The sequence below is a fragment of the Pezoporus wallicus genome, unplaced genomic scaffold (genome assembly GCF_028554395.1).
Source record: "Pezoporus wallicus isolate ANWC-B61680 ecotype Strahan unplaced genomic scaffold, APGP_CSIRO_Pwel_v1 contig_6789, whole genome shotgun sequence".
NCBI classification, from domain to species: domain Eukaryota; kingdom Metazoa; phylum Chordata; class Aves; order Psittaciformes; family Psittacidae; genus Pezoporus; species Pezoporus wallicus.
Window position 1 is genome coordinate 2512892 of NW_026637361.1, and position 23267 is coordinate 2536158.

The 23267-nt window shown below is 40.9% G+C and overlaps 1 protein-coding gene across 8 annotated transcripts in view; it reads right to left on the reverse strand.

Annotated features, from left to right (window-relative positions):
• The window catches only part of SOX5 (SRY-box transcription factor 5), a 643908-nt gene that overhangs the window by 345955 nt on the left and 274686 nt on the right, over positions 1–23267 (reverse strand). For 5 of the 8 annotated variants that reach the window (XM_057405229.1, XM_057405224.1, XM_057405226.1 and 2 more), the window contains exon 4: positions 4279–4446. The exons of 2 other annotated variants lie outside the window; for them this stretch is intronic. The gene's annotated coding sequence lies outside the window, so the exon portion shown is untranslated. Of the gene's footprint in view, positions 1–4278; positions 4447–7832; positions 7850–23267 lie in introns of those variants that run through there. One more of the 8 variants, XM_057405231.1, reaches the window with a different exon arrangement.

Consider the following 23267-nt stretch of genomic DNA (forward strand, 5'->3'; position numbering starts at 1 on the left):
GGCAATATTATACACATAGCAGTTTTATCTGCTTGAGCAGATCAAATTTGTGTGTGTGTGTGTGTGTGAGCGTGTGTGTTGCCATTTGGAGTGATTAGAATAAGCTGCACAGAGTCAAGATGTATTGTGCACAATTAAGCCCATCTCCAGACCTCACATTTTTGTTTACTCTTGGTCTCTTCTCCTCTCCCCAATCAAGCTACTAATAGAGCTGTTTCAAGTTTCAACAAGGACCACATTAACTGCTCATCTCCACATAAAACAGAATGCCAAACCTCAGCCTCTCCCCAAGATCTGAGTGTCAGCCTCCCGTCTTCCATATTTCTCGCTGAAACTGCCATGGACCTCACCTTTGAAATTCCTAATGATTCCCCCTAGTACACACTCTGGGAGCAATGTGAAATTTCACAGTGTGAGACTTTCCTTATTCTTTGTCATTTCTCTCAGCTGTGTCACCCAGCGTGATTGCTACTGACCAACCCCTACTTGAAAGTATGTTCCCACTAAATAAACAATCCAGATAATTGCTGTAGATGTGATGATATCTGCATACATCATACTTCAATTATACCTTATTCACGCAAAAAAATGGCTATGACCCTCCTACGCCTTTTGAAGAGTGCTGTATATTGAAATGCAAAAAACTAAGTTCTAAAAGCAGAACAAAAGCAAAACTGATTCTTTTAAAGGAGTTATTCTCTTAAAATACACATGTATCTACTTGCCAAATGATTTCTCAGAGAAGATGATAGGCTGGAGTAACTCAGGGAGGGAGGAACAAAAGGGGTTTTAATCATGGTTCGGATTAAAGAGTTGTATAACAATCGCTCTCCTTCCAGGCATATATACTGTACACGCTCACTGTAAATGATCAGCATTTAAAGAAACAAAGTGCACCATGAAGCATTTAACATAAAGACAGCTGCGTATACGTTAACACTTTGTTAATCAAAATACACTGGGTATCTTTCTCACTCGTGATACCAGAAAACTTAAGTCACACAGGACCAACAACCAAAGCTGGGCAGGACTGTAGCTTCCCTCATACCCCAATTTTAAGTACATAAAACCCACCCAAAAAAAAGGCAAAAAAAAAAAGATAATATATATAAAGCACAAAAATCTTTCTAATCTGAGGGCCTCTTTTTGGACAAAATATATTGCTTGATCTCCGCATAGTCTTCCTTTCCAAGCAGGGAGTAAAGCAAAGCTGTTACACTCCTAGCAATATTTTTCAATAAAACATAAATTTTGCACTTTGAAAAAAAGGCTAATTTTACTGGTAATGAATACCAGTAATAACTTAATGAGTCACTGCAGTACACACTTTAAGGAGGAGCTGGTGCTAATGCGTGAATAATTATTGACACAATTAAGTGCCCAACACTAGGCCTGTTAAACTGCTTCTGGCACGTGAGGGCTCCTTAATGGCTCCGCTGTATCGTACAATGACCCTAAAAGGTTTTAAAGCACAGAGAGCTCCCCTCTGCTACTGCAAGGGATCCATGGATCTCAAATCCGTTCCCCACCAGACAATACTGAATTGCTCAGGATTTACATCCCATGTGGGGTTTCGCCCTGTTGCCCATCTGAATAATTAGCTATTTGCCGATTCAGTAAACAGTAAGCTCACCCTTTGACCTGCTTTGGTATAGACTGTCTGGTCCCTAACGCTGCTGGGGGCTTCCGCCTGCCTAATGCTCGCTTTGTGAGCAGGGTTGCTGCTGGAAACTCACTGGTCCCTTCCCACTGGTGGCTCCAAAGCACAGGACCCCAGCATCATGATGGCCATCAAATCCTCAACAACTCAGCTCACCTACAAAAAATTGTTTGAAATCGAAAAAGAGTATTCTGCACCAAAAAGGCACTGAATGAAACATCTCCAAGATGCTCTTAGCCCTGTTCCACACACTCAGCTTCTCTCTCTATTTTACAATGTGTGCAAATGTACAGATGTTCCAACTAAACCAAATTTCAAGCCCTGCCACGCATACCATACTTATCTCCAGCAAGTCCTGCAGAATCGCTGGAGATATTTGCAGGTTTCCAGCAGGGATATATGAGAGGCAACATTATCATCAGGAAAGCTGTAAAAAAGTCACCTCTGACAAATAACTCTAAATCATGTTTCACAAGGAGGGCGCTCGCATCCTCTGAATGGACAGGGCTGTCTCTTTAAGTCAAAATGTCCTGCCAAGATGCCTCATCAGTTAGTTGGAGCAACATATGCACTCACACAAAAATTGACCTTTTATTTCTGTCATCCTGAACTCTTTCTGACCTTCCCCAAGCTATTCCGGCATGGGTGTAGGTCCATTAGACAGATAGGCAGACAGACAAGCAAGCAGACAGATCACACTATTTAATGTTAAAATCTGCATGGCCTGAGTACTGCATCTACAGTGTTATCAGTGATGGAGTCCCAAACCTGGGGTTATTGAGAGTGTGTTTAAGCAGTTATTAAGAGTGTGTAATGCTGTGGTCACATGCTGACTGCAAGGCAGCTATCATGTCTGAGACACGTGAAAGGAGAAAAGAGAGGAGCACAGCATTGCCCTCCTGGTCCTGCCAACATAGGGCACCATTAATGGAGAGTCAGAAGCAAGAACAATTACAAGGAAATGAACAATTAAGTGAGTTATAATCAGATTCTGCAAGCGGCTACCCTCTGAGAGACTGTGGCAAACAGCCCGCTAGTCACAACAGCATGCAAGTCTCCTCCACTCCAGAGCTGCTCCAATGGATGGTGATGGTTTGCCGTGCCACAAGCAGGAAGGACAGAGGATATCCACAGGCTGGACAGACAATATCCACAATCAGCGGTCAGAGGATCCTCCTTCCTCCTGCCATGCTTCTCCTGTCTGGCCTGCATAAGCACTTGATCACTCTGTGTTCTCTCATCTGCAAAATCCAAATAAATATGCTACCATCTTTGTAGGATGCCATAAGCACATATTCACTTTAAAACCACTTGTTGTACTGTTCATAACAAACAAGAACAGGAAAACCTGACTGACCTGAAAAAATACATATCCTGCATTAGAAACTACCCAACACACAGTCTAATACTTCCCATACAAGAGAAGGTTTGGGAGATATTCCTTCAAAAAATAAGTGGCTTCATTCATTTCCATTTATCAAATAACTGGAGATATAAATCCCAGTCCTTGTTCCTGATAGACACCACAGGTCAACATCCAGCCGGAGCATAGCTACCAGTTGACCATGTCCCACATGATGATACATTTCCACTTGCACAGTTCCACCAGACCTCCCACAACCCAAGGCTCTATCTGAAACACCAGAGGTGTAAGAACTTCTGAAACTGTAAAGAAATCAATATTTACTGGGGGCCACAGGAAGATAAAGTGGACTTTGTAACAGCTTAACACCCATTCTGAGAGGAGCATCCCCCTCACTGCTCCTTCAAGCAGTGCATGAGGCAGACACTGGATACCTCCTGTTACTACACCTGAGGAAGCAATAAGGAAAGAGACCTCTGTTCCCCTTCACTTAGCAGACAGGCATCTATAGGTCTGGGTTTTACATACACCAAATTTCTTTCAAGGATTTAGTGTCCAGTTTTGCTCATAAAAGCAGGGAGTCATAGAAGCACAGAATGATTTGGGTTGGAACTGACCTTAAAGATCATGTAGTTCCAATGCCTCTGCCACAGGCAAGGACACTTTCCACTAGACCAGGTTGCTCAAAGCCCCATCCAGCCTGGCCTTGAACACTTCCAAGGAGTGGCAATACAAACCCAACAAACCCAAAATGCTGCACAAGCTATTTGACGAAAAAAATCGGTTTTTTTTTTTTTTTGTTTGTTTTGATCAAAGACAAAAAGTTACTGAGTGGCAAAGCAGTAGTGGTCTTTGTCACTTGGAAATCAGTGCGCTGCCCGTGAGAGTTTTACTTGTAGCTATATCATGCCAACTTAATGGTACCAGACTCTTCATAAACGGCTCTCATCCTCTTGCCCTAACCAGAAGACAGCTGCTCTAACAAAAGCGGTCTGCAAAGCCAGCTTGGGAGAGTTTGTGTGGCTGCATTAGGATTTCACCACTGCTCCACTGAGCTGCCGTGTGGAGAGTGCTGCTGAGACCCAGCCCTAAGTAGCTTCCAGGCTGCCCTTTCTCTTCTGTAACAAATTAAATGTGCAAGAAAATATTGCCACATCCCATGAGTATATTGACACAATTGGGACTTCAACCCCAATTTTGCTTTGCGTTTTACAAATGGCTTTATTTATCTTAAGATAAAGCATGTGTACTTTACCAATATGCTTAGGACCTGATACAAGGGCGATCTGTGTTGGGGAAGCGGAGTCAGTGAATCTACTGGGCACTGGGTCGCCTGAGGACGGGGCCCCTCCTGAGGTGCTGACCTATGGCTTTGCTGCAACAGGAGCTGCAGAACCCTGAGACACTTGCAGAATTAGTCCCCCTAAAAAAAGAAAGAGACGATGAATTTTTTATGACTCGCAGCGCTAAACGTATGGTTTGGAGTCAGCTGGTGTGAAAACTGCAGGGAAAATGAATCAAACTTTAGATTGTTGGTCATAGGCTTTTATAACGTGGAACAGAAAAAAACAGACATTGTATTTGCATTCTATTTCTAGGCCTTTTAAGCTGTAACAGCATGAGTGGTATTTGCATCAGGAGTTACCATATATCATCGCAAAGCAACATATGCATAGATGGAAAAAAGATGACGGCAGCAGCAGGTTCAGTGAAATCTCAGGATCTCTCTGTGATAGGGACCTGCTAAAGGTTTGGTTTTATTTAGCGTAGCTTAAAATGTCATTGGCATATGTGTTTCTCAATTAACACCAATTTAATACACTCCAGAAGTGTTCTATTCTGAGAGCAGGCTTTAGAGTTTACAAAGGATCTAACCTGACATTTCAGTACAGGATATCCAGCCCCATTTACAATCAGGAAAGCACATTATGAAGGCTGGATTTTTTTTTTCTCTGACATTGTGTAACATTGCCTGTAATGATAAATACAAAAGTCAGAAAATCCTAGCAAACGGTGTTATAGTATGGAAATTATGAGTCCATCCAACCTCTGTGAGTCACTCATATCCCCCATATGAAATGGTGCCTCACAGGAATTGCAGATACTCAGCAAGTGGATGGTTGGTTTTCCTACTCAGTGCCTCACCGATGCCACAACATTTTGCTTTACAGCTTCCCAAGTGATAAACTGCAACTCACCAATAGAACAGGTTATAAATACATTTAAAAAAAAAAAAAACCAAACAAACAACAAACCCCAAACACAAAAAGAAGTAACAAATAATCCTAAAAACCCTGGGCTTTCTGTCAAAAATTTGAAGAGAGAAAGATTTACTGGTGATGGCTTCCTAAATGACATATACAGATGTCCAACAGGATCCCAGAAACCAACTTCTGAGAAGCTAAAGGATTATTTATTAACCAAAAGGATGAATAAAGAATAGGGAAGTATCATTTCATATGAACTTTACACAGACTATATGAGTGTCTACAATCTATTTAAAAAAGGCACCTGGCATTATTAATATTGATTTTGGAATATACAATTCATTAGATGTAACAGGCCAAATTCAGCCTTGATGAAAACAGTAACTTCAGAGAAGCTGTACGGGACAGAAATATCTCTGTGAAGTGTTTATTCTGAAATCAATAACAACAGAGCGTACATTCCAAAAACACTGGGGGGGGGGATTGTGTGGTGGGGGGACGGAAGGTTAAAGTCAAGCATTTCAAAGTTAGGAAATACCAGTATTCAAATTGCTCATTAATTCTATCCTGTTGTGTCCATTCTCTGTACTGAAGATGGAAAACTAGACCAGGTTCTTGCAGTTCAGAAGTGTATCACAGGGCATTCACACAAGAGGGCAGAAGTGTGATTGGAGGGACAACCTGAATTTGGCTTTAATTGTCCATGTTTGGCTTTGCAATTTGCTTTAAACACTGGTTTTGCATGAACTTTCCTCCTTTTCTAAAGGTGGGGAGAGGGGAAAAGAAAACTAAATACATTACATACAACCACTGAAGCTTTCCAAATCACACCTCCCTGGGAAGGTTTAGCCTCTTCCCCTCTGCACAGAAGTCAACTGTTTGAGCTTCTGGGTATGAGCTGGAGTCTGCAGAAAATAAGGTATTGTCTGGTCTGCAGCCAGGAGACCTCACCACTTTTTCCCATTTCCCAGCTACACTGCTGAGGAAACTCCAGCCAATGCCAGCCTTGGGAGAGAGAGGAAGGGAAAAGCACACGTCCAGGGAGGAGGCTGGGAGAGCACATAACTGCAATCCTGCTACAGCTGCTCTGGAAGGTCCAAGGGTGCCTAATTCAGTATGCGTTTCATGAGTGGAGGTGATTTGGTACCAGCTGAGCTCAGCTCCCTGAGACACCCCGGTCTCGCCCATGTTGTGATACTGTGACACACTTCCTAGACAATGAAAGTGAAATGGTGAGTTTCATAGCCTTGTATCACCACCAGGTTTGAACAGAGCCCCATGGCATGACAAAATTGTACTTCTGAAACCTGGCATTTTTTTCACTAATAAATTTTGAAAATGCCTAAGGCAGAGCAAACATTATGGCTTTATGGTCCAACAGGATATTTCAGAATTCACTGAGGCAGTCTAAATGCAGGGGAGTGCTACTGTCTCTTGCAATAAATAATTTGGAAGAATCTTTCTTTGTAACAACATTCTCACCTACACACTGCCTAGAGCATGTGTGTTTGTATATACCCATATATATAAACACATTCTTGAATACACACAGTTGGAAAGACTTCATCCTGAGCATGACTTGCCAGGAAACCTGGAAAATTCTGATATTTAACAAGTTAATATATTAACAGATGGGCACATTCAAAATGAGAATTTAATCCTGAATTTGATCAGGAATGTGTGTTGAACTCTGCTATAAGGAACACTGAAATTCAAGGTCATTATCCAAGGTCTTCTTTTTTTTTTTTCACTCAGAGGAAATCTTGCGCTTCAGATTCTTCAGTTCCTGGTTCCACTGCAAGCCTAGAGTTTCTCACATTGTTTTGGGTACTTTGAAAACTGAACTCAAAAGACAAAACTCACTCATCAGGCACTCAAGAGGGTATTCATACCACCTAACTTCAGGCATCTAACCATTTATAGAGTCAACAGAGGTTCCTAACATGACAACACTGAAGCCCCCTTTGGGTAAGCCTGCCTGTTTCTATTGAGTGCACAGGCAGCTTTGGCTCCTAATTTAGGTACATAACTTAGATGAGGCTACATGGTGTGATAATTTTGTCCTCAAGCCCTTCTACAGCACACATATATACATGCTAGTCAGCCACAAGCTAACTCAATCCCAAATGAGTGGGGTCTGAGTTAAATTCAGGTTTTAGCTAAAAATTGGCCTTAGTGCAGATCTTGATGTCCACAAGCTCTAAGAATTAAAGGTCCCATTGTAGATGCAAATTTCTCTGACCTACCTACAGCTTCAGCTGGTAACTTGGATTAGTCTCTTCCTAAAAGAAGCTATAAACCCGTTGTCCAATGGTTCTTTAGTTGGTTCATTCTAATGACACAATAATGTTAACATCCTCATTTTTTAGTGTTAGCATTCATTTTGAGTGTTAACCTTCAGTTATCATTACTGAACCTTTTTTATGTTATACTTCATACATGGCAAAGAACTTTCCAGAAGTACAAATACCATGCCTGGCATTTGCATATCACTCCCCATTAAAGCATTACCTCCCTTCCTTTCCCCTGCCCCCCCAGCTCACAACATGCAGCAGTGGGAAATGAGCAGGCAATTAAGTTAAAGCTGCAAAGAAAATCCTACCAGCTCAATGCAGTTATCACACTGAACCAGGCAAAGGGATTGCCTCAGTGCAAGTTCTCCATCTGCACTAGATGTACAGCTTCTGAAAGGGTTAAGAGAGTAGAAGAGCTTTCAGAAATACCCAGAAACAAGGATACCTGCAGGGCGTGCTCAGTTTGTTTTGAAGATGTGTTGTTCTAACACAGTGGTTCACTGGTTGAATATATTGCTATTTGATATCCTGCTAGACAACTCTGTGGCTACAGTTTTGTGTCAGATCAGTTAAGCTTTCTGTCAGGATGTTCACTTCAGCGATGATCAAACCCTGGGCTTGTCTGCACAGGCAAGCCCACACGACAGGCTGTGGTGGGACTCCACTGTGCACAAGCCCTTCTGCATTCTCCCTCCTTGGGCTGCTCAGGTGAGGGGCAGCTCCATGAGCATCCCCGGGAACATGCTGCCCCCCCACGGGGCACGCTCACTGCCTCCACAGAGGACAACAGAGCACAAAGACTCATACACTACACGTTCACGCACTGCTCCTCCTTATTTCTAGCCTAAGGTCAAAAAGCCCCTTTTGTGTCCTTTCATGCTGCCTTCTGGCGGCTTTAATCTTTTATTATTTTTTTAATCTGAAGACAGGTTCACAATATGCTCTTTTTAGGATGATGCCTAACATCCTTCTAGGAGCACAGGAGAAGGAGCTCCATCCTGCAGATCCATCCTGCAGATCCATCCTGCCAGTCTCCTCTGCACCCATTCAACTTTACTCCTGAAAACACAAATTGTCCCAGAGTGATTCACAAATATCCCCCCCCCCCCCCCCCCCCCCGCCCCACTGAACTCATCCAAACATGTTTCATGGTAGGAAATTTTGCCTCTCCAGTATGTTGTCAAGACCCATTTTGAACTGTCAGCACTCTTGACTGAGATGCTCAAATATTACCTTTGTCCATAACAAACCTGACTGCTTTTTGCTTCCTCTCTCTTTGCCGCAAAGGACTTCTTTTACATCCTAAAGTAACTGCATTTTCCTAATGGGCTCCTGTGAGGGACTTTATACAAAGCATTTCAGCACTTAAATAAATCATATCCCAGTTGTTCCCTGGCCACTAGTTTTCAAACTCTTCCTAAGAAGGAGGAAAACCAATCTAATTAGTTAATCTTTACACAGTACTTTGAAGATGAACAGTGATAGGTCTGTTTAAACATTCTTACACCACCCGTTGTGTTGCTTTTGGTTCAGTCTCCCACACTGATCAGGATCCAACACTGACCCCCATGGGAACCATCCCAAATCTCTCCAGCTGCCACCCTTGCTTTCTGCCTTGTTGGGATGCTCCTCAGATGACATCACTCTCTACACACACAAGATCTTTCCCAGGAAGAAAATAAAAAACTCCTTCAAATCCTAACTCTGTAGCTGGGCTGTGTACTACAGACCTTCTTCTATAAATAAACACATGCTCAAAACTGGTTTGGGGACCAGTCCTGAACCCTTCAGTCATATACTTGTTAATATTCACTTGCACCAGCAGTGCTGGATGAACAGCTGATTGTTGGGATAAGGGAGTTGCAGTACAAAACCTACATGATTTTGAAATTTTCACTGCTATGCAAACCAGCTGGAGAGTTACTAAAGCACAACAGAAGTAGCAAAACTCCTAATCAGCGTGTCTCCTTGAGTCTGGAAGGGAGTCTGGTGAAGAAACAAGTCAGAGCAAGATCAGCTCTCTAATATGCAACACAAACCATCAGTTAAATAAATTAACCAAAGGACAACTAGCATCTTGTACAGTAGCAGGTAATTCAGAATCTGCTTGTGCCACACAAGATGGGCTTGGAAGCTGGCTAGACCCCATGTCGTGGAGTTTTGATTGCCGAGGAGCTGGTATTATTTCTCTTTCATCCAATGCTTTTGCTTTTTGTTTTCTGTTTTTAAGTGAGGGTTGCAGTTGTTTCTAACCCATATGTCTCTAGTTTTGAGCTGCGTGGTTTGCCCCCTCTGTCTCTCATCATTGCTTTTGGCCCAGTTTCTTGACAGGAAATGCGAGATTTATTTTATCTGGCCTGAACTACCTTGTTCCTTCCTGACTACTGGTGTTACTTCACTCCAAATAACACTGCTTTGCGCTTACTGCCTGCCCAAGGTCAAAGCCTGAGGGGAACAGCCATATTTAAGAGCAATGGTGAGAGAAGGGGGTAAGGCTTCAGGGCATGAAGAGAAAAGAAAAGGCAGAGGGGAGAGAGAGAAATGGTAAGAAATTCAGAAGTGATTTAAAAAAGTTTTGGTTTGGAGGAGATCCCCTGTTTTCCTTCAGCCAGCAATAAGCTGAACTGCTGCTATCGAGTAACTCTTGGATATGTATTGAAGCCAAGCTAGTAATGCTAATGTTATCAATTGAAGCATGACATTGCCAGGTTAATTTAGATCATGAATTCAAGGAGAAAAACAACTACCAAAATTGATACAAGAATTTAAAAAATACTCCTGAAGATTTTCAGTCTTTCTCTGGTCACTCAGCAGAAAAAGCAGCATAGAAATATGAAATACATCCATGGTTAAGAGGAAAGCAAACTAAATGCAAACAAACATATAATTGCTGAAAACCAAACATAAATTTTTAAATGAATTACGTCTGAGTTCCTCTGATGCTTGTAGAAGGATTTGTAAATCTTTGCCTGGTATCATTGAGTACATAGTAAATTAACTTAAAAAAGGTGTGGCAGGATCTGTGCTAGGCATTGCAGCTCTGCTGAAACCCATGGCATTCCAGCTACCCAAGAGCAGAACAGCCTTGCAGCTGCCAAACTGCTTTTTGACTCATCAAAGGGCTAAAAAAACCCCTTCTCTCCCCATATACCTGACCTAAAATGAATCCAAAGCAACAAACAAAGATAATTCTCCAGCCAGCAGAGGCACGCACCTTGCCAGCATCCCAGCCTGCAGAGCGTTTACTCTGAGCAGGGAATGTAGCTTCAGCCTGCCCACTTACTTGCTTTTATCCTTGAAATTGGACTGAAGTAAGTTGTTCACAGCTTCACAGAAGCACAAGGGTAATGGGTACTTTTGACTAAAACACACCCAAACACTAGAATAAGTACATTTTTCAGAGTGAATTCTTTATCCTGGCCTGATTTAAAATTTTGTCTTGTAAGACACTTCTGACAAAGTCACCCCTCACAGCCTTTTTTACCCATGGTGGTTCAGAAGGAATTAAAATGCCTGCTGAAAGCCAGCAGTCACAAATTAGCTGCTAACTGGCAAAACAAGAGAGGCTGAAACATCTCTGGGTAACTCCTCAAGTTCTGATGTTTTTATGACTTTTTGGTGATACCAGCCAAAACAAATTGTTCAGAATAGGGCTCAGGGCCTGGCAGGAGAAGGGAAGGATGGCTCTTCAAACAACCTGAATAGGCATTAACAACACTGTTAAGTCAATACCAAAATGTGGTACAAGCTCCCTCACAGTAGCCTTTTGCTATGCCAAACACTAAGGCACATTACTGCGTCAGTACCACATATCTGCACCAAGTGCTGGTGGTCTCTGTGTGGTACAGAAAGACACTGCTTTGCCCCATGATGTTCTGATCTGCACAGACAAGATCCTGAGCAACAAGAGGTTGGGACCTCTGCTTCCTGAGCATCACATCAGGCTCCCACATGCAGCCAGCCAGCTTCCTCTCATGTAAGGGAAAATGGTTTTCTGTACCAGCTGGAAGGTGGTGTCTGAGGAGATGGCTCTTGCCCCTCATTCCAGAAACACACAGATTGTGCACACAGTAATTCAAATATCTCTACTTAGTCAAAGCTCAGAGAAGGATCTGAAAAATGTCATAACTGGTACAAGAAAAAGCATGGGACCAAGCGACTGCAAGCAGGGAGGAGTAGGGCTTCCCCTTTCAGCAGTAGGAGGTTATTACATTGGCTCAGTTGAGCACTGAATTGTACCATTACATGATGAAGTTGGTAGAGCAGAGATTGTCCTTTACTTTTTGGGGTGCTACTGTTTAACTGAGGTGTCCAGGTACTGTTTTGCTGCAGCACTAGCACTAGCAACAGCCTGACTTCCTACTGCTTGATGAAGTGTCTCTCTTTTCTATGCCATTATTACCCCAAATTCATTATCCTTATGAAACAGGGAGTTTCTTGGTGTCTTGGCTTAAGAACACATGGTCAAGCCTTATGATCCAGTTCTGTTCTCTTTTGCTGAGGCCTGAAGACTCAAAAGCTTCTCAAATTAAGAATGGCATTTAGTGAAAAATTGATTAAAAACAGAACTATAGTTGGCAAGAGTTTATCAATGGAGTGGTGAGGCAAGTATGCTTAGCGCCATATTCCTGAAGTTCAACCCCATACTCTCAGAGTAAGAGGCTAAAACCTGTCGGTTGTCCTTAACGGTGCTTTGTACCCTTCAGAGTCTACTTACTTCACTGCAGTTAGGTTTAAGTGGTGTTTAGCATTCCACGATTGCCCTACTTTACAGTCCCTTCATTTTCCTAGCTTAAAAAATAGCGATGTTGCAACACTGTAGTGTTTCTGTTGTGATTGTCATGATGGAAGCAGAGCCAATGCAATTTGCCCATGTTTTACTAACCGCCATCTGGCAGGGATATGGTGACATGTTAATCTTCACAGGACTCTTATTTTTCAACTATCTGCTGGACAACTAAGGAGATCACCAGGCTGCTGGGATGAGTGCCAGATGGGAGGCAGGTATGTTTATGAGTTTAAGATTCTTATTTTCTTTCAGTGCTTTCACATGCTGTTCATGTAGTGGCAGGAAAAGTGAAAAGGGGGAGGAGGGGATGAGTCAATGACTAGACTACAACTGTTCAAAATCACTTTGAGGTTCTGCAAAATGTGTTTGTTTCACAGTCCACCTCTTATCTGCTGTTTGCTCACTTGGCCTTGAGGTCTGGATGGGTTCTGTGGGAGTCCTTCTTTCCTGTGCTTTTCCCAGTGTCCCCAGTCTGAAAAGCAAGCACACTGCTGAGCATACACACTGCACTCAATAAAATGGCCATGCTTCCTCCTATGCCTTGTTCTTGGAGCTCTGGTGAGTTTTGGGGTGATGGAAGGACACTCATACCTCAACAGTATTTACCTCAACAGTAATTACAGGCAGCTGACATGGTGCTAGCCGAGCAGCTAAATCCTGCACAGAAATCTCAAGAGTTACGGCAGCTAGGCCAAGAACAAGAGAAGAGTCTGTGCTCATCTCCCTGGACTTCAGGGGTGCTAAAATGGCAAAAATTCTTGTGACAATATGGAGATTGAGTCTTCTGTATGATGGATGCTTAAATAACTCAAAGGATAATGGTGACATCAAACTATATAACTATTTTGAAGTTTACCTAAAAATACCACAAGAAAAAAATCAGCCACTTCTGAATGGTGAAAGGACAACTGAGGACAGCAGATGAAGCGTTCAGAAGATCATTGCTTCCTCAAGTAATTCAGACAGTAAGTTAACTTTGTCTGGAATGTGCTCAGGTCCCAGCTACATGATACCTCTTTAAGATCCCCTCCTAGATCCCATGTCTCTAGGCCTCCTCAGCAAGGGCCACCACTCAATGCTGTGGCTCTCAGCTGGGAGGAGGGTGTGCAGCACCTGTCCAACTCACCAGGGCTGGAGCCAATGCCGTCATTTCAGAAAAAAATCAGCAGGTTCAGCAAATTCATCTAACAAATGCCTTAGTCTGACTCACCTTCTTGTAGCAGGGCCAAAAAACAGAGTCTGGTTTTAGCCACTGTAATGACTAACATTTGTAATGACTAACAAAGAGCTACAGCTAGAAACACAAGCTGCTTTAACTCAAACTAAACAGTCATGGCTCACCAGCTAGGACTGAAAGATTCATGTTCAGCTCAAATGTAGAGGAGTATCTGTGGCACACTCTCACCAACATGTTACATTAACAGAGCTATGCACAATAAATCCTTATTACAGTAGGCTTCTCATACAAAAATTTCTGATGAGGGGGCTGGTTTGGAAGAACCCTGTGTTGCGTCAATTAAGCAAAATAAACAACTCCTCCCAAATTTTCATCCAAACAAAAACCAGAGCAAAAACAAACAAACAAACAAGCCTCACCTGTCACGCTCAGGTTGGAAATCAACTCAAGGTTATTGTCGAGGGTAAAGTATGTGACATACATGCATACCTTCCATTTCTTCCCTCACCCTAGGTAAAGCAATTACTGGGGAAATTATCTGCTCGATTATTAATTAAATATCTATAAATTCACACACTCACAGACAGTCTCTCTCTCAATAGGTCTTGGCATAAGGGAGCACACAGAATTTTGGCAATGAGCTGAAAGTGGAATAGGCGGCACAACCTAGACATGCCCAGCCTTCTTGACACAGGAACAGCTTCTCTTCCCTATGCCAGTGGTTCGCTCAGTGCCAGCTCTGATGCACACCCCCTTCCAGGAATGGCTCTCATCCATGCTGGCAAACAAAATGATAGAGAAGAAAATATGAAATTACTCTTCAAAATGTAAGTGGAAGGATGAGCACAGCGCCAAGTGAGAAGTATCCAAATGTGAGATCCCACACTGCTACATGTCAGTTGGAAAGATGACACACATACAGAAAGTCAAGCAAACAGGTTCGTCCACAAAGGGAAGCTAAAGGAGATAATTTGCATTTTGAATAATAAAATATTTAAAGCAGCACTGCACAGATTATAAATAAAAACACTAACTGCAGTCACCAAGAATGCAAGCATCCTATGTGGAAGCTGGCCAACAAACCCCTTCATTAAATACAATATGATCAGAAAGAAATAGAAAAGTGGCTACAGACCTCCGAAGGCCAGTAGGTAATGCAAGCCAATTGGTTATTCATTTCTAATTAAGGGATCCAATACTTATTTTGGACTACTCACAGAAGAATAAAGCAAGAGTTCAGGGTGAAGTAAAGTCTACTTTATTTAACAATCTGTGACTGATTATAAGGGAGCAGCAAGTTCCAGATGGGTGGGAGTGCTTACAAAAAACCTCTCTTTTCCTACAACTTACAATCAATGCTTTTAGTTTCCATGTATTGTAATGTTGCCACTTAACACGGCAAGAACAGCAGAACAAAGAAATGTGAAACCAGCTTTGCACCAGAATTTGGGGACTGAACAGGACATGCTTTCCCACTCAACAAAGGATGTAGTTCAGGCTTCTAATTTTAGCATCTTAATTCAAGACGATACTGATTTAGAGTGCTCCTCGGTCGAGCCCTCAGCTCTGACCTAACCCTAAGAAACTGTTTAATTCTGTTGTGCAAAATATGCAGGCTTTTGGGGACAGAGATCATGCCTGCTTCTGTGCTGTAGAAAAGTCATCATTCAGATAGTACTTTAAAATACCTTTCACTTTAGCTATTATTTCTTTGCAACTATCTATTTTTAAGAGGTACCGTCATTTTGAAATGAACAATCACTTTGCTTTTTAAATTCATGTCCTCATAACCACTCAGATTTATTATTGCTGCTGTGCAAATCGCATGGAAGCATGGAAATCCCAACAGTTTGCAAAAAATGTAGCTCCTTTTCTGTTATAATTGCAAGTTCAAGAAACTGTTCATTTTTATATTCAGAAAAGGCAACATACTTTAACATTATGATTCCCGTTTTGTGCCTTTGGCCACCCCATACCTAATCCCCACTGTCTTGGCACAGCAGTGGAAAAGCAGCAGGACCATGAGCAATGGTAAAAGCCTAAAACTTAGCAGCCTTAATTGATTCATATTATGTGAAAAGAAAAAGAAAAGGTCTATGTTTGTCTCCTTGCAGAGCTCCTAAGTAAACTCTGCTAGACAGAGTACATGCATTAGGCTCACTTTTTTCACATCTCAGCAGAGCTAGGTAAGAGAATGCAATGCAACTTTCATCCACAAGGATTTCCCTAGGCAGCTGCTGTAAAAGGGTTAATGACTGATGTTGCCATTAAATCCGACCTACCTCTCAGTTTTGCAGTAGCCTGATATAATCCTTGTTTTGCACCTATTTCCATGGGTAAATGGAGTTACTCCATAACAAGTAACACAACCTTCGCTCTAACAAAAGGTCAATTCATTTAAATGGACACACAGAGCATTATTTCTACTTACGTTTAAAACAAACAAACCAGAGCAAAGCCTGCCTACTCACTGCACTGCTACTTACCAAGAATTAAAAGCGCATTCAGAACCTAATGGGACACAGAATACATCTGTAGGCATCCATGTGTACTTTGAACAGAAATCAATACTATCACCTCGCAACGGCCAGCCAGGACAATATTCAGCCTCTCTGTGCTATCCAATCCAAAATGTTGATCATCTCAGCTTTAAACTCTCAATGACCAGTTATAGTCTCCTTCACTGGGAATACATGGTCATCTAAGAAGAGCAGCAACAATAAAAAGCCCTTGAAACCTTTCTTCAGGAAGCTACTTTTTATCTACTTATTTTTAAATCTCTGAATTTATTTTCACCACAAAAAGATTGAGGATGGGTGTCTACAAGGATTGATTATAGGATGTGCATTACTTTGTCCAACTGTTTAAACATACTGAAGATCAAAACAGACTGAATAATGGGATAGGAGCTGGTGATCATAACACACACCCACTAGGAACTGAAGTAACACTGTAAAAATCACCTTTACAAATAATTGTAGTTGACCTTAACTCTGAAAGTCTCAGCTCAGAGACCAAATATAGGAAGATGACTTACTTAGTCTTAGGAGGTGTTTCACCAGATCAGGTCTGGGGCAACACCAGTTAGACAGCACTGTTCAGAAGATGTAGTGAAAAGATCCTGATGGTGAATAGTACATTGTTCAATATTCCGCCATCTATTTCCTAAACATGTTTTACTAGGAAAGTAGTATGCATTAGTGCATTAATATCAGAAATATTTTTTATAGAGCTAAAACATTAATTGCTCAGAAGCTGAAATCAACCCATGTTTCTTAGTTAGGAATGTTCAGGAACTGTCTATTATGCTTTTTTTGACAGAAAAATAATCTTCACTAAATCAAATATTTCTATAAGAAAATTTTGATTATGCTAAAATACTCTAATGAAATAAAATATTTGCAGGCAAGATCAAGGCAATTTGAGTCGATTCAGGATATTTAAGCCACGTGCAAACAGCTGTACCTGATGGCATTTACTGTAAGGCATTTGTGCAAGCAACTGAAACCATTCTGGAGCAGTTAGCATGAAACTTATTAAAAGGCAGGGGAAGTATGGGTTGAAAAGAACAAAACAGTATCTGGCTCGAAAGAAATTAAAATTGGGGGGGATTACAAACTTCAGTTTACCTTCAATACCCAGAAAACCTAGGGGAAAAAAATAGACTTTTTCTAAGAATGAGTGATAACAAGGAGATAAATAATACACATCAGTGTTGATCATTCAAGAAAATATCTTGCTAAATGAATCCCATTTCTTTCTGTTACTTATAGTTCTGTGCAGAGCACCAGAAGTAGTAGTTTGCATACTTGGATTGCGGTTCAGTTTTTGAAACTTTCTGACACTACCTTCACATAAGTAAACTATATGATTTTCAAGAGAGATGGCCTTGATGGAACTATAATAGGGTAGATAGGAAAACAATACATTATTACAAAGAAAACCTTATTAATAGTTCATTACTAAAATAAAAAAATATGTAGGATGGCGTTCTGCAAGGATCTGCCCTAAATCTGGTGCTACTCAATAACTTCACAACTTGGACAACGGAATAAAGACTGTTCTTATGAAATCTACAGATAGCATCAAACTGACAGAGATGGCAAGTAGGAAGACAGAACTGAAATTCAAAATGATCTTGAAAATTGGAGGAGCAGCTTAAAAAGGATGCAACTGGGACAAGAAGATGTAACTATAATTAGGTAGAACAGTTAACTGCATCAATGCAGGATTGGGAGCAACTGATAAGGAAGCACTTCTTTGGGAAAGGATCTGGGCATTACAGTTAATTGCAAGTCAACAACATGATGATGTTGTGAAAATGGCCAGCATCACACTGGAATATGTATGCATGAAGATACACAAAGAAAATCTTTCACTCTGCTCATCACTGGTAAGACCTCTGTAGGGAACTGTTTTGGGGCACTTCTCTTCAAAAGAGATATGGTCTACCTGTAGATGATTTCTAATTTCCCCCCCTAGATTTAATCACTGTAAGTATGAACATCTTTTTTCTTACCCCTTAGCTTAAATTGTTCTTCTCTTTCTGGATGTATATATCTGGTAACTACTTGATCTTGTGAGGTTAAACAAATCAAACCCTTTGTTCTTTTTCATTAAACAGACTCTGTTCCCCAGATAATTTTTTTGGTGGTTATTCTGCAATGTGTTCCAGTTTAAATTGATCTCTTTAAACACACATAAACGGACCTGTACACAACATCCTACATGCTTTGTACGATGGCATTCTTCCCCTTCTGCTGGAGATAGCAGACCTGACACATCCTGCACTCATGTTGTCTTTTGCACATTGTCACATTTAATGTTTCAGAGTAATCCTATGATCACCTAAATGTCCAGGTCTTCCCTCCTCACTCTGAGGAAGGGAGGAGGTGACAAGGTATAGCAAACATTCTTGTCATTAGTCCTTAACCAAATGACCTTGTTGTTTATGCTATGAAATTTTATCTGACTGTTAATCCCCCTGTTCCTCAAACTCATCTAATTTTTCATTATAGCATTCTGATCCTCCCCTAAAATGATAGTGCCCCTCAAATTCGTATGGTTGGTTCCTGTTCAGAACACACTTGTAAGAGCAAGTTTTATTGTTCTTCTGTATTCAGGTATACGAATGATGAAGATCATCTTGTAAATCAGGATTTGCCATTTTCTTTTTTTCTTTCTTTTTTTCTTTTAACCAGAAGCCAACCATAGGATGTTTGAGTCATTAATTCCATAACTGTCACAACCCACCCTCTCAATGCTGAAAGACTAGTAGGTTGTTTATTCCTTTTAACCCCTGTGATAGGTTTATATTGATTGAATGTTTCCAAAGCTGACACTGCAAGGGAGAAGTAAAACAAAAAAATAAAAGCTGAAAATTGCAGTTCCAAATCAGGCAATAGGCTTTGCCAAAGGTCAGCTTAAAACATATATTATTTTCTCCCTAAATAACATGCAAGATACTATTCACAATCTACCATTCCAATCCTTTTCATAGTGCTATAAACCATATTTTTTTTCTATGTAATGGACTACTCATATATATATTGGAACTGACAGAACAGTTCTAAGTTTGATGATAAAATGATAATCTGAAGTTTTATGGCCTGTTGTAAGGAGGAGATTAGGCAGGAACAATGTACAGCTCAGATGACAGTTCCTTCTGGCCCTGCATTGATCTCTACAGCTCCTTATATTCACTTACAGTAACAAGGACAAATGCGTTATCCAAAAGAAATTATACAAACAATATTTGAAACACTACTATTATTATTAAAAGTGTTATAAATGTTAGGCTACTCTTAAAATGAACCAGATATACTTTTATTAATATTTCAATAAAATACACTGTGTGTGTGTGTGTGTGTGTGTGTGTGTGTGTGTGTGTGAAGGGGTGGGATAGGGAAGGTTGGGGCTGACTTATGTAGTAGAGATGCTATTTTTTATAGTCTTGTGATTCGGGCTCTTCTATGAATTTCTGAAGCAAGTATTTCAAATCCGGCTGCTGCACAAACCCGGAAACTAGTTCTCATCACAAGTTTCCTAAGAAGTTTCAGCAGACAGATGGAAACGATACACATGCGCAACAGCCACTCCAACACAATAGAGCCACTGTATCAGCAATGTGGGAAATATAGCATCCCTCCATCCCTGAGCAGGCTTTAATGCACTGGATTGTAACAGCCCCAAAGTGTTTGTGGTCTACTGAGTCAATCATCTGTACATTAAAAAAGTCATAGCTGGCACTATTCTCTCTTTTCCTCAACACTTAACATATCAGTTAAAAACAAAAAATAAAAGGAAGACACCAAAACCACATAAAAGTCAGAGTAATTTAGTTATTTGTGACCAGCAAAGTGCACAAATGCACACTTAGTTTGACTACAGTGCAAGCCAAGACAGGGCTTATGTCTTTTGCTGACTCAGGATCTTAGCACTGAACATTACCTAAAATCACTCTGCTGCTGAACACACTAGGTACGTTCTTAATCTAAAATTGGTATCATACCACATATCCCACTATTGGCAATAACAGAGTAATATCGTCCCCACATACTGAGTAAGATGCACTTTCATATACCCTAATAGCATACCTTTTCCAGAGAGAGCCCCATGTTATATAGGCACCTTAAAAGCAGTTGTTTCTCACGTTTGTGAAAACAGCTGCTAGCAAAACATAGATGAGCTGAAGAGCAGCCCGTTCAGCCAGCATGATCCAATTGTGCACAAATAGACTCTTGAGCAGAACTAAGGTGTACATCAAGTGATTACCAAACTGCAGACTTCAGCTGAACAGCCACCCTAAGTCCCAACACCTACACTGCCCTTGGTTGGGATGGAGATGAGGCACTGCAGTGACCAGGGAAGACATGGAAGCAGAGAGCCACTATCCATGTGCAAACAATGCACAGGGTTAGTGAATAACTGTACACAGAAGCAACCTTTTCCCATTTACATCAGTTACTTTTGGGGATAAAAAATTACTGCTGGAGTTGGTAGGGATTTTTTTTTCCTGCTCACAAGTGTTGCCATGGGATTGAAGGAATGAATGGGGATGGCCTACTCATTGTATCCTTGAACCATGTGTTTGGAGGGAAAGACGATCTGTGCTAGAGAATGGGAGGATTTGTTCTTCCCATTCATTTGAGTAAAGGACATCACAGCAAAAAAGAAAAAGGGAGGAGGGAGGGAAGAGAAGACTAATTTGGATGTCAGAGCAGGGAGGGTGCACACCTCAAAAATACTTCATACTGGTTGTCAGCTTTCCATATATACAATAGCAATAGTAATTACAAAAACAAATAATCAGACATTAGAGTTGACTTAATCCTTGCTTAAGTACTGGAGATGTATAATTCTGAAAGCATGTAGAATGTGATTATAAATAAAAGCTCTGGTCTGTCATTAAATTGAGCTATTTCAGAGTTTTTAGAGTAAAAGATGGCAACTCGGGAATTAACGGTACTGATGCTGTCGCAGTAACATCAACCACCAAACTTCAAGCGCAGTCTGTGCTATATTTCCAGATTTTACATCCACCTACTAAGACTGATTACCTCCTCTTAGTCTCCAAATGGAGAGGGCACTTCAGGATGTGCTTAAATGTATGCGTACAGGACGATACTTAAATGTTTACGCACAGAGGGGCCATTTCTCTGAACTAGGGTCTCAGTTTCTTGGAGCAGAGGCTACCATAGCCTACTAAAAATCTGGATGACGTGACTATTGATTTATGAATATCAAACCCTTAAAAAACATCTCATTTGGGCAGTTTGGGGGTTTTATTTATTAGATATTTATATACACAGACACAGAGAAGTACAGTAACTGACACTTTATATTTGTGCACATTAAATGAAAAAGAAAAAAGTCATTCTGAAACTAAGAATTAAAACATTCCTTGGTTTTAAATAAAAGACAGAACTCTATACAAAATCACCTCTGGGTGCTTTTGTATTTTCCACACAAACTGCATAGGATCAGCAAAACTTGTATAGTCAAGATTTCCTTGGAAAACATTAAGGTCCTTATCCCACTTGAGACATCAAGTCATTACTACTAACCTCTTCCTCCACTGAAAAATTCCATTAGCTTTGAAAAGGATGATTGCTTTAAGGGAAAACAAAGTGCTCGGAGAAAAAAAAGCTCCTGAAAATAAGAGCATTCTCTCCTTGCTGGCAGTGAATACAGACCAGTCTTGTACGCCCATGCCTCTGGAAGTGAGAGGATGTACCTGAAAAACCCCCAGCTTGCTGGGGAGGACTCTGATATCTTCAGACAAGCTGCATGCATGCCCTTTGCCAAGGTTAAAGTCTCAACTATCACATATTATTTGGGAAAAAAAGTTATTTTCACACCTTATCCATCCTGCCTCAGATGGATATGATGAGGAACTGTGTTCAGTGTAGTGAACTGGAGGGCTTTTTTTGAGACAGAAGCTGCAGAGCAGCATGTGGTTGGGGAAAAGCAGCTGTATTGGATAGCAAGATTAGAGAGGAGCTCCAGAGGATCTTGATGCAGTAAAGATGGATTGCGTTCCAGATGTGGTATCAAGGTTATTAAAGTCCTCTCTATCAGATTGTGCAAACACAGAGCCACATATAATTGTTTACATTTCCTTCAAAGATACCTGAAGCTTAGAATCCTGCAAAACATGGAGCAAGAAAGGGTCTTTATTGACTGAACAAGCAGTGACCTGTTACTGAATGCGGTTGTTAGCACTTCCAACGTGACAGTGTGTCTTTAGCCATGGTATGAAATAAAGGGCCCTTTCTGTTAAAGAAAACCCTTCCCTGTCCCAGAATTCATAATAACACTTTTTTTTTCTATAGTTAGGATTCATTACATCTGGCTGTTTTTTTCCTAACCTTCCTGGGTCATTTAGTTGCAAGGCTAAATTCAGGGTACTTTTTGTACCTAAAGGGCAACGAGTTTTCCTTAATATTTTGAAATAGGAATCAAAGGAAAGCTGACTTTTTTTTTTTGCAATTTTTGATGTCTTCAGTGCATAATCCCTTGCTTTGCTTTATTTCCTGTATTGGTTTTTGGTTTTTTTTTTTTAAGTGCCACAACGCTATCAAAGTACAAATTACTGTACATGCTATTATTTGCTGACATTACAAGCTGTGATCTGGCATTGAAAGCAACTTAACTGAGCTGAGATAGTGGCATGTACTCTGTGACAGATTAGTGCACCACCAAAAGGAAAAGCTCTTATTTAGGTAAGACAGCAAGCTTTTGTCCATCATATTACATGTTAATTCAGTGACCTGAAAATCTTGATGATTCCTTGGTAGCTAAGGAGAACTGCTAGCATTCTCATGTTTTTATAGCACTAACTTTCCCTTTCCAATCCCCTTCATCCTTTATTCCTACCTCAATACTTTGCAGCATGAAAAGGATGGAAGCAAAAGTTAACATGCTTTAGCAGTCCCCACAGACTGCTTAAACAAACACTGTGATTGCAATTTAGACAATCTGGAGTCCATTCAATATTAAATCCCCATCCCAGGCTACAACTGCCAAACAAATAAAGGATTCATGGAGTACTTTACACTGTCATTTACTACTACAACCATTGTCACTTGACAATCCAGAGGAGGAGCCTGCAAGGTCTGATACTGCACCAGCTACATCTGTCAACAGGAAGACAGAGAGCTCTGCTAAGCAAACAGGCTTGATCCTGTTTTACAGTCTCCCTTTGTCTTGCCCCAGCTGAGCCTATTCTAATCTTCTCAGGCTATCTTCAGAAGCACAAGCAAGAAGTTCTGCTGG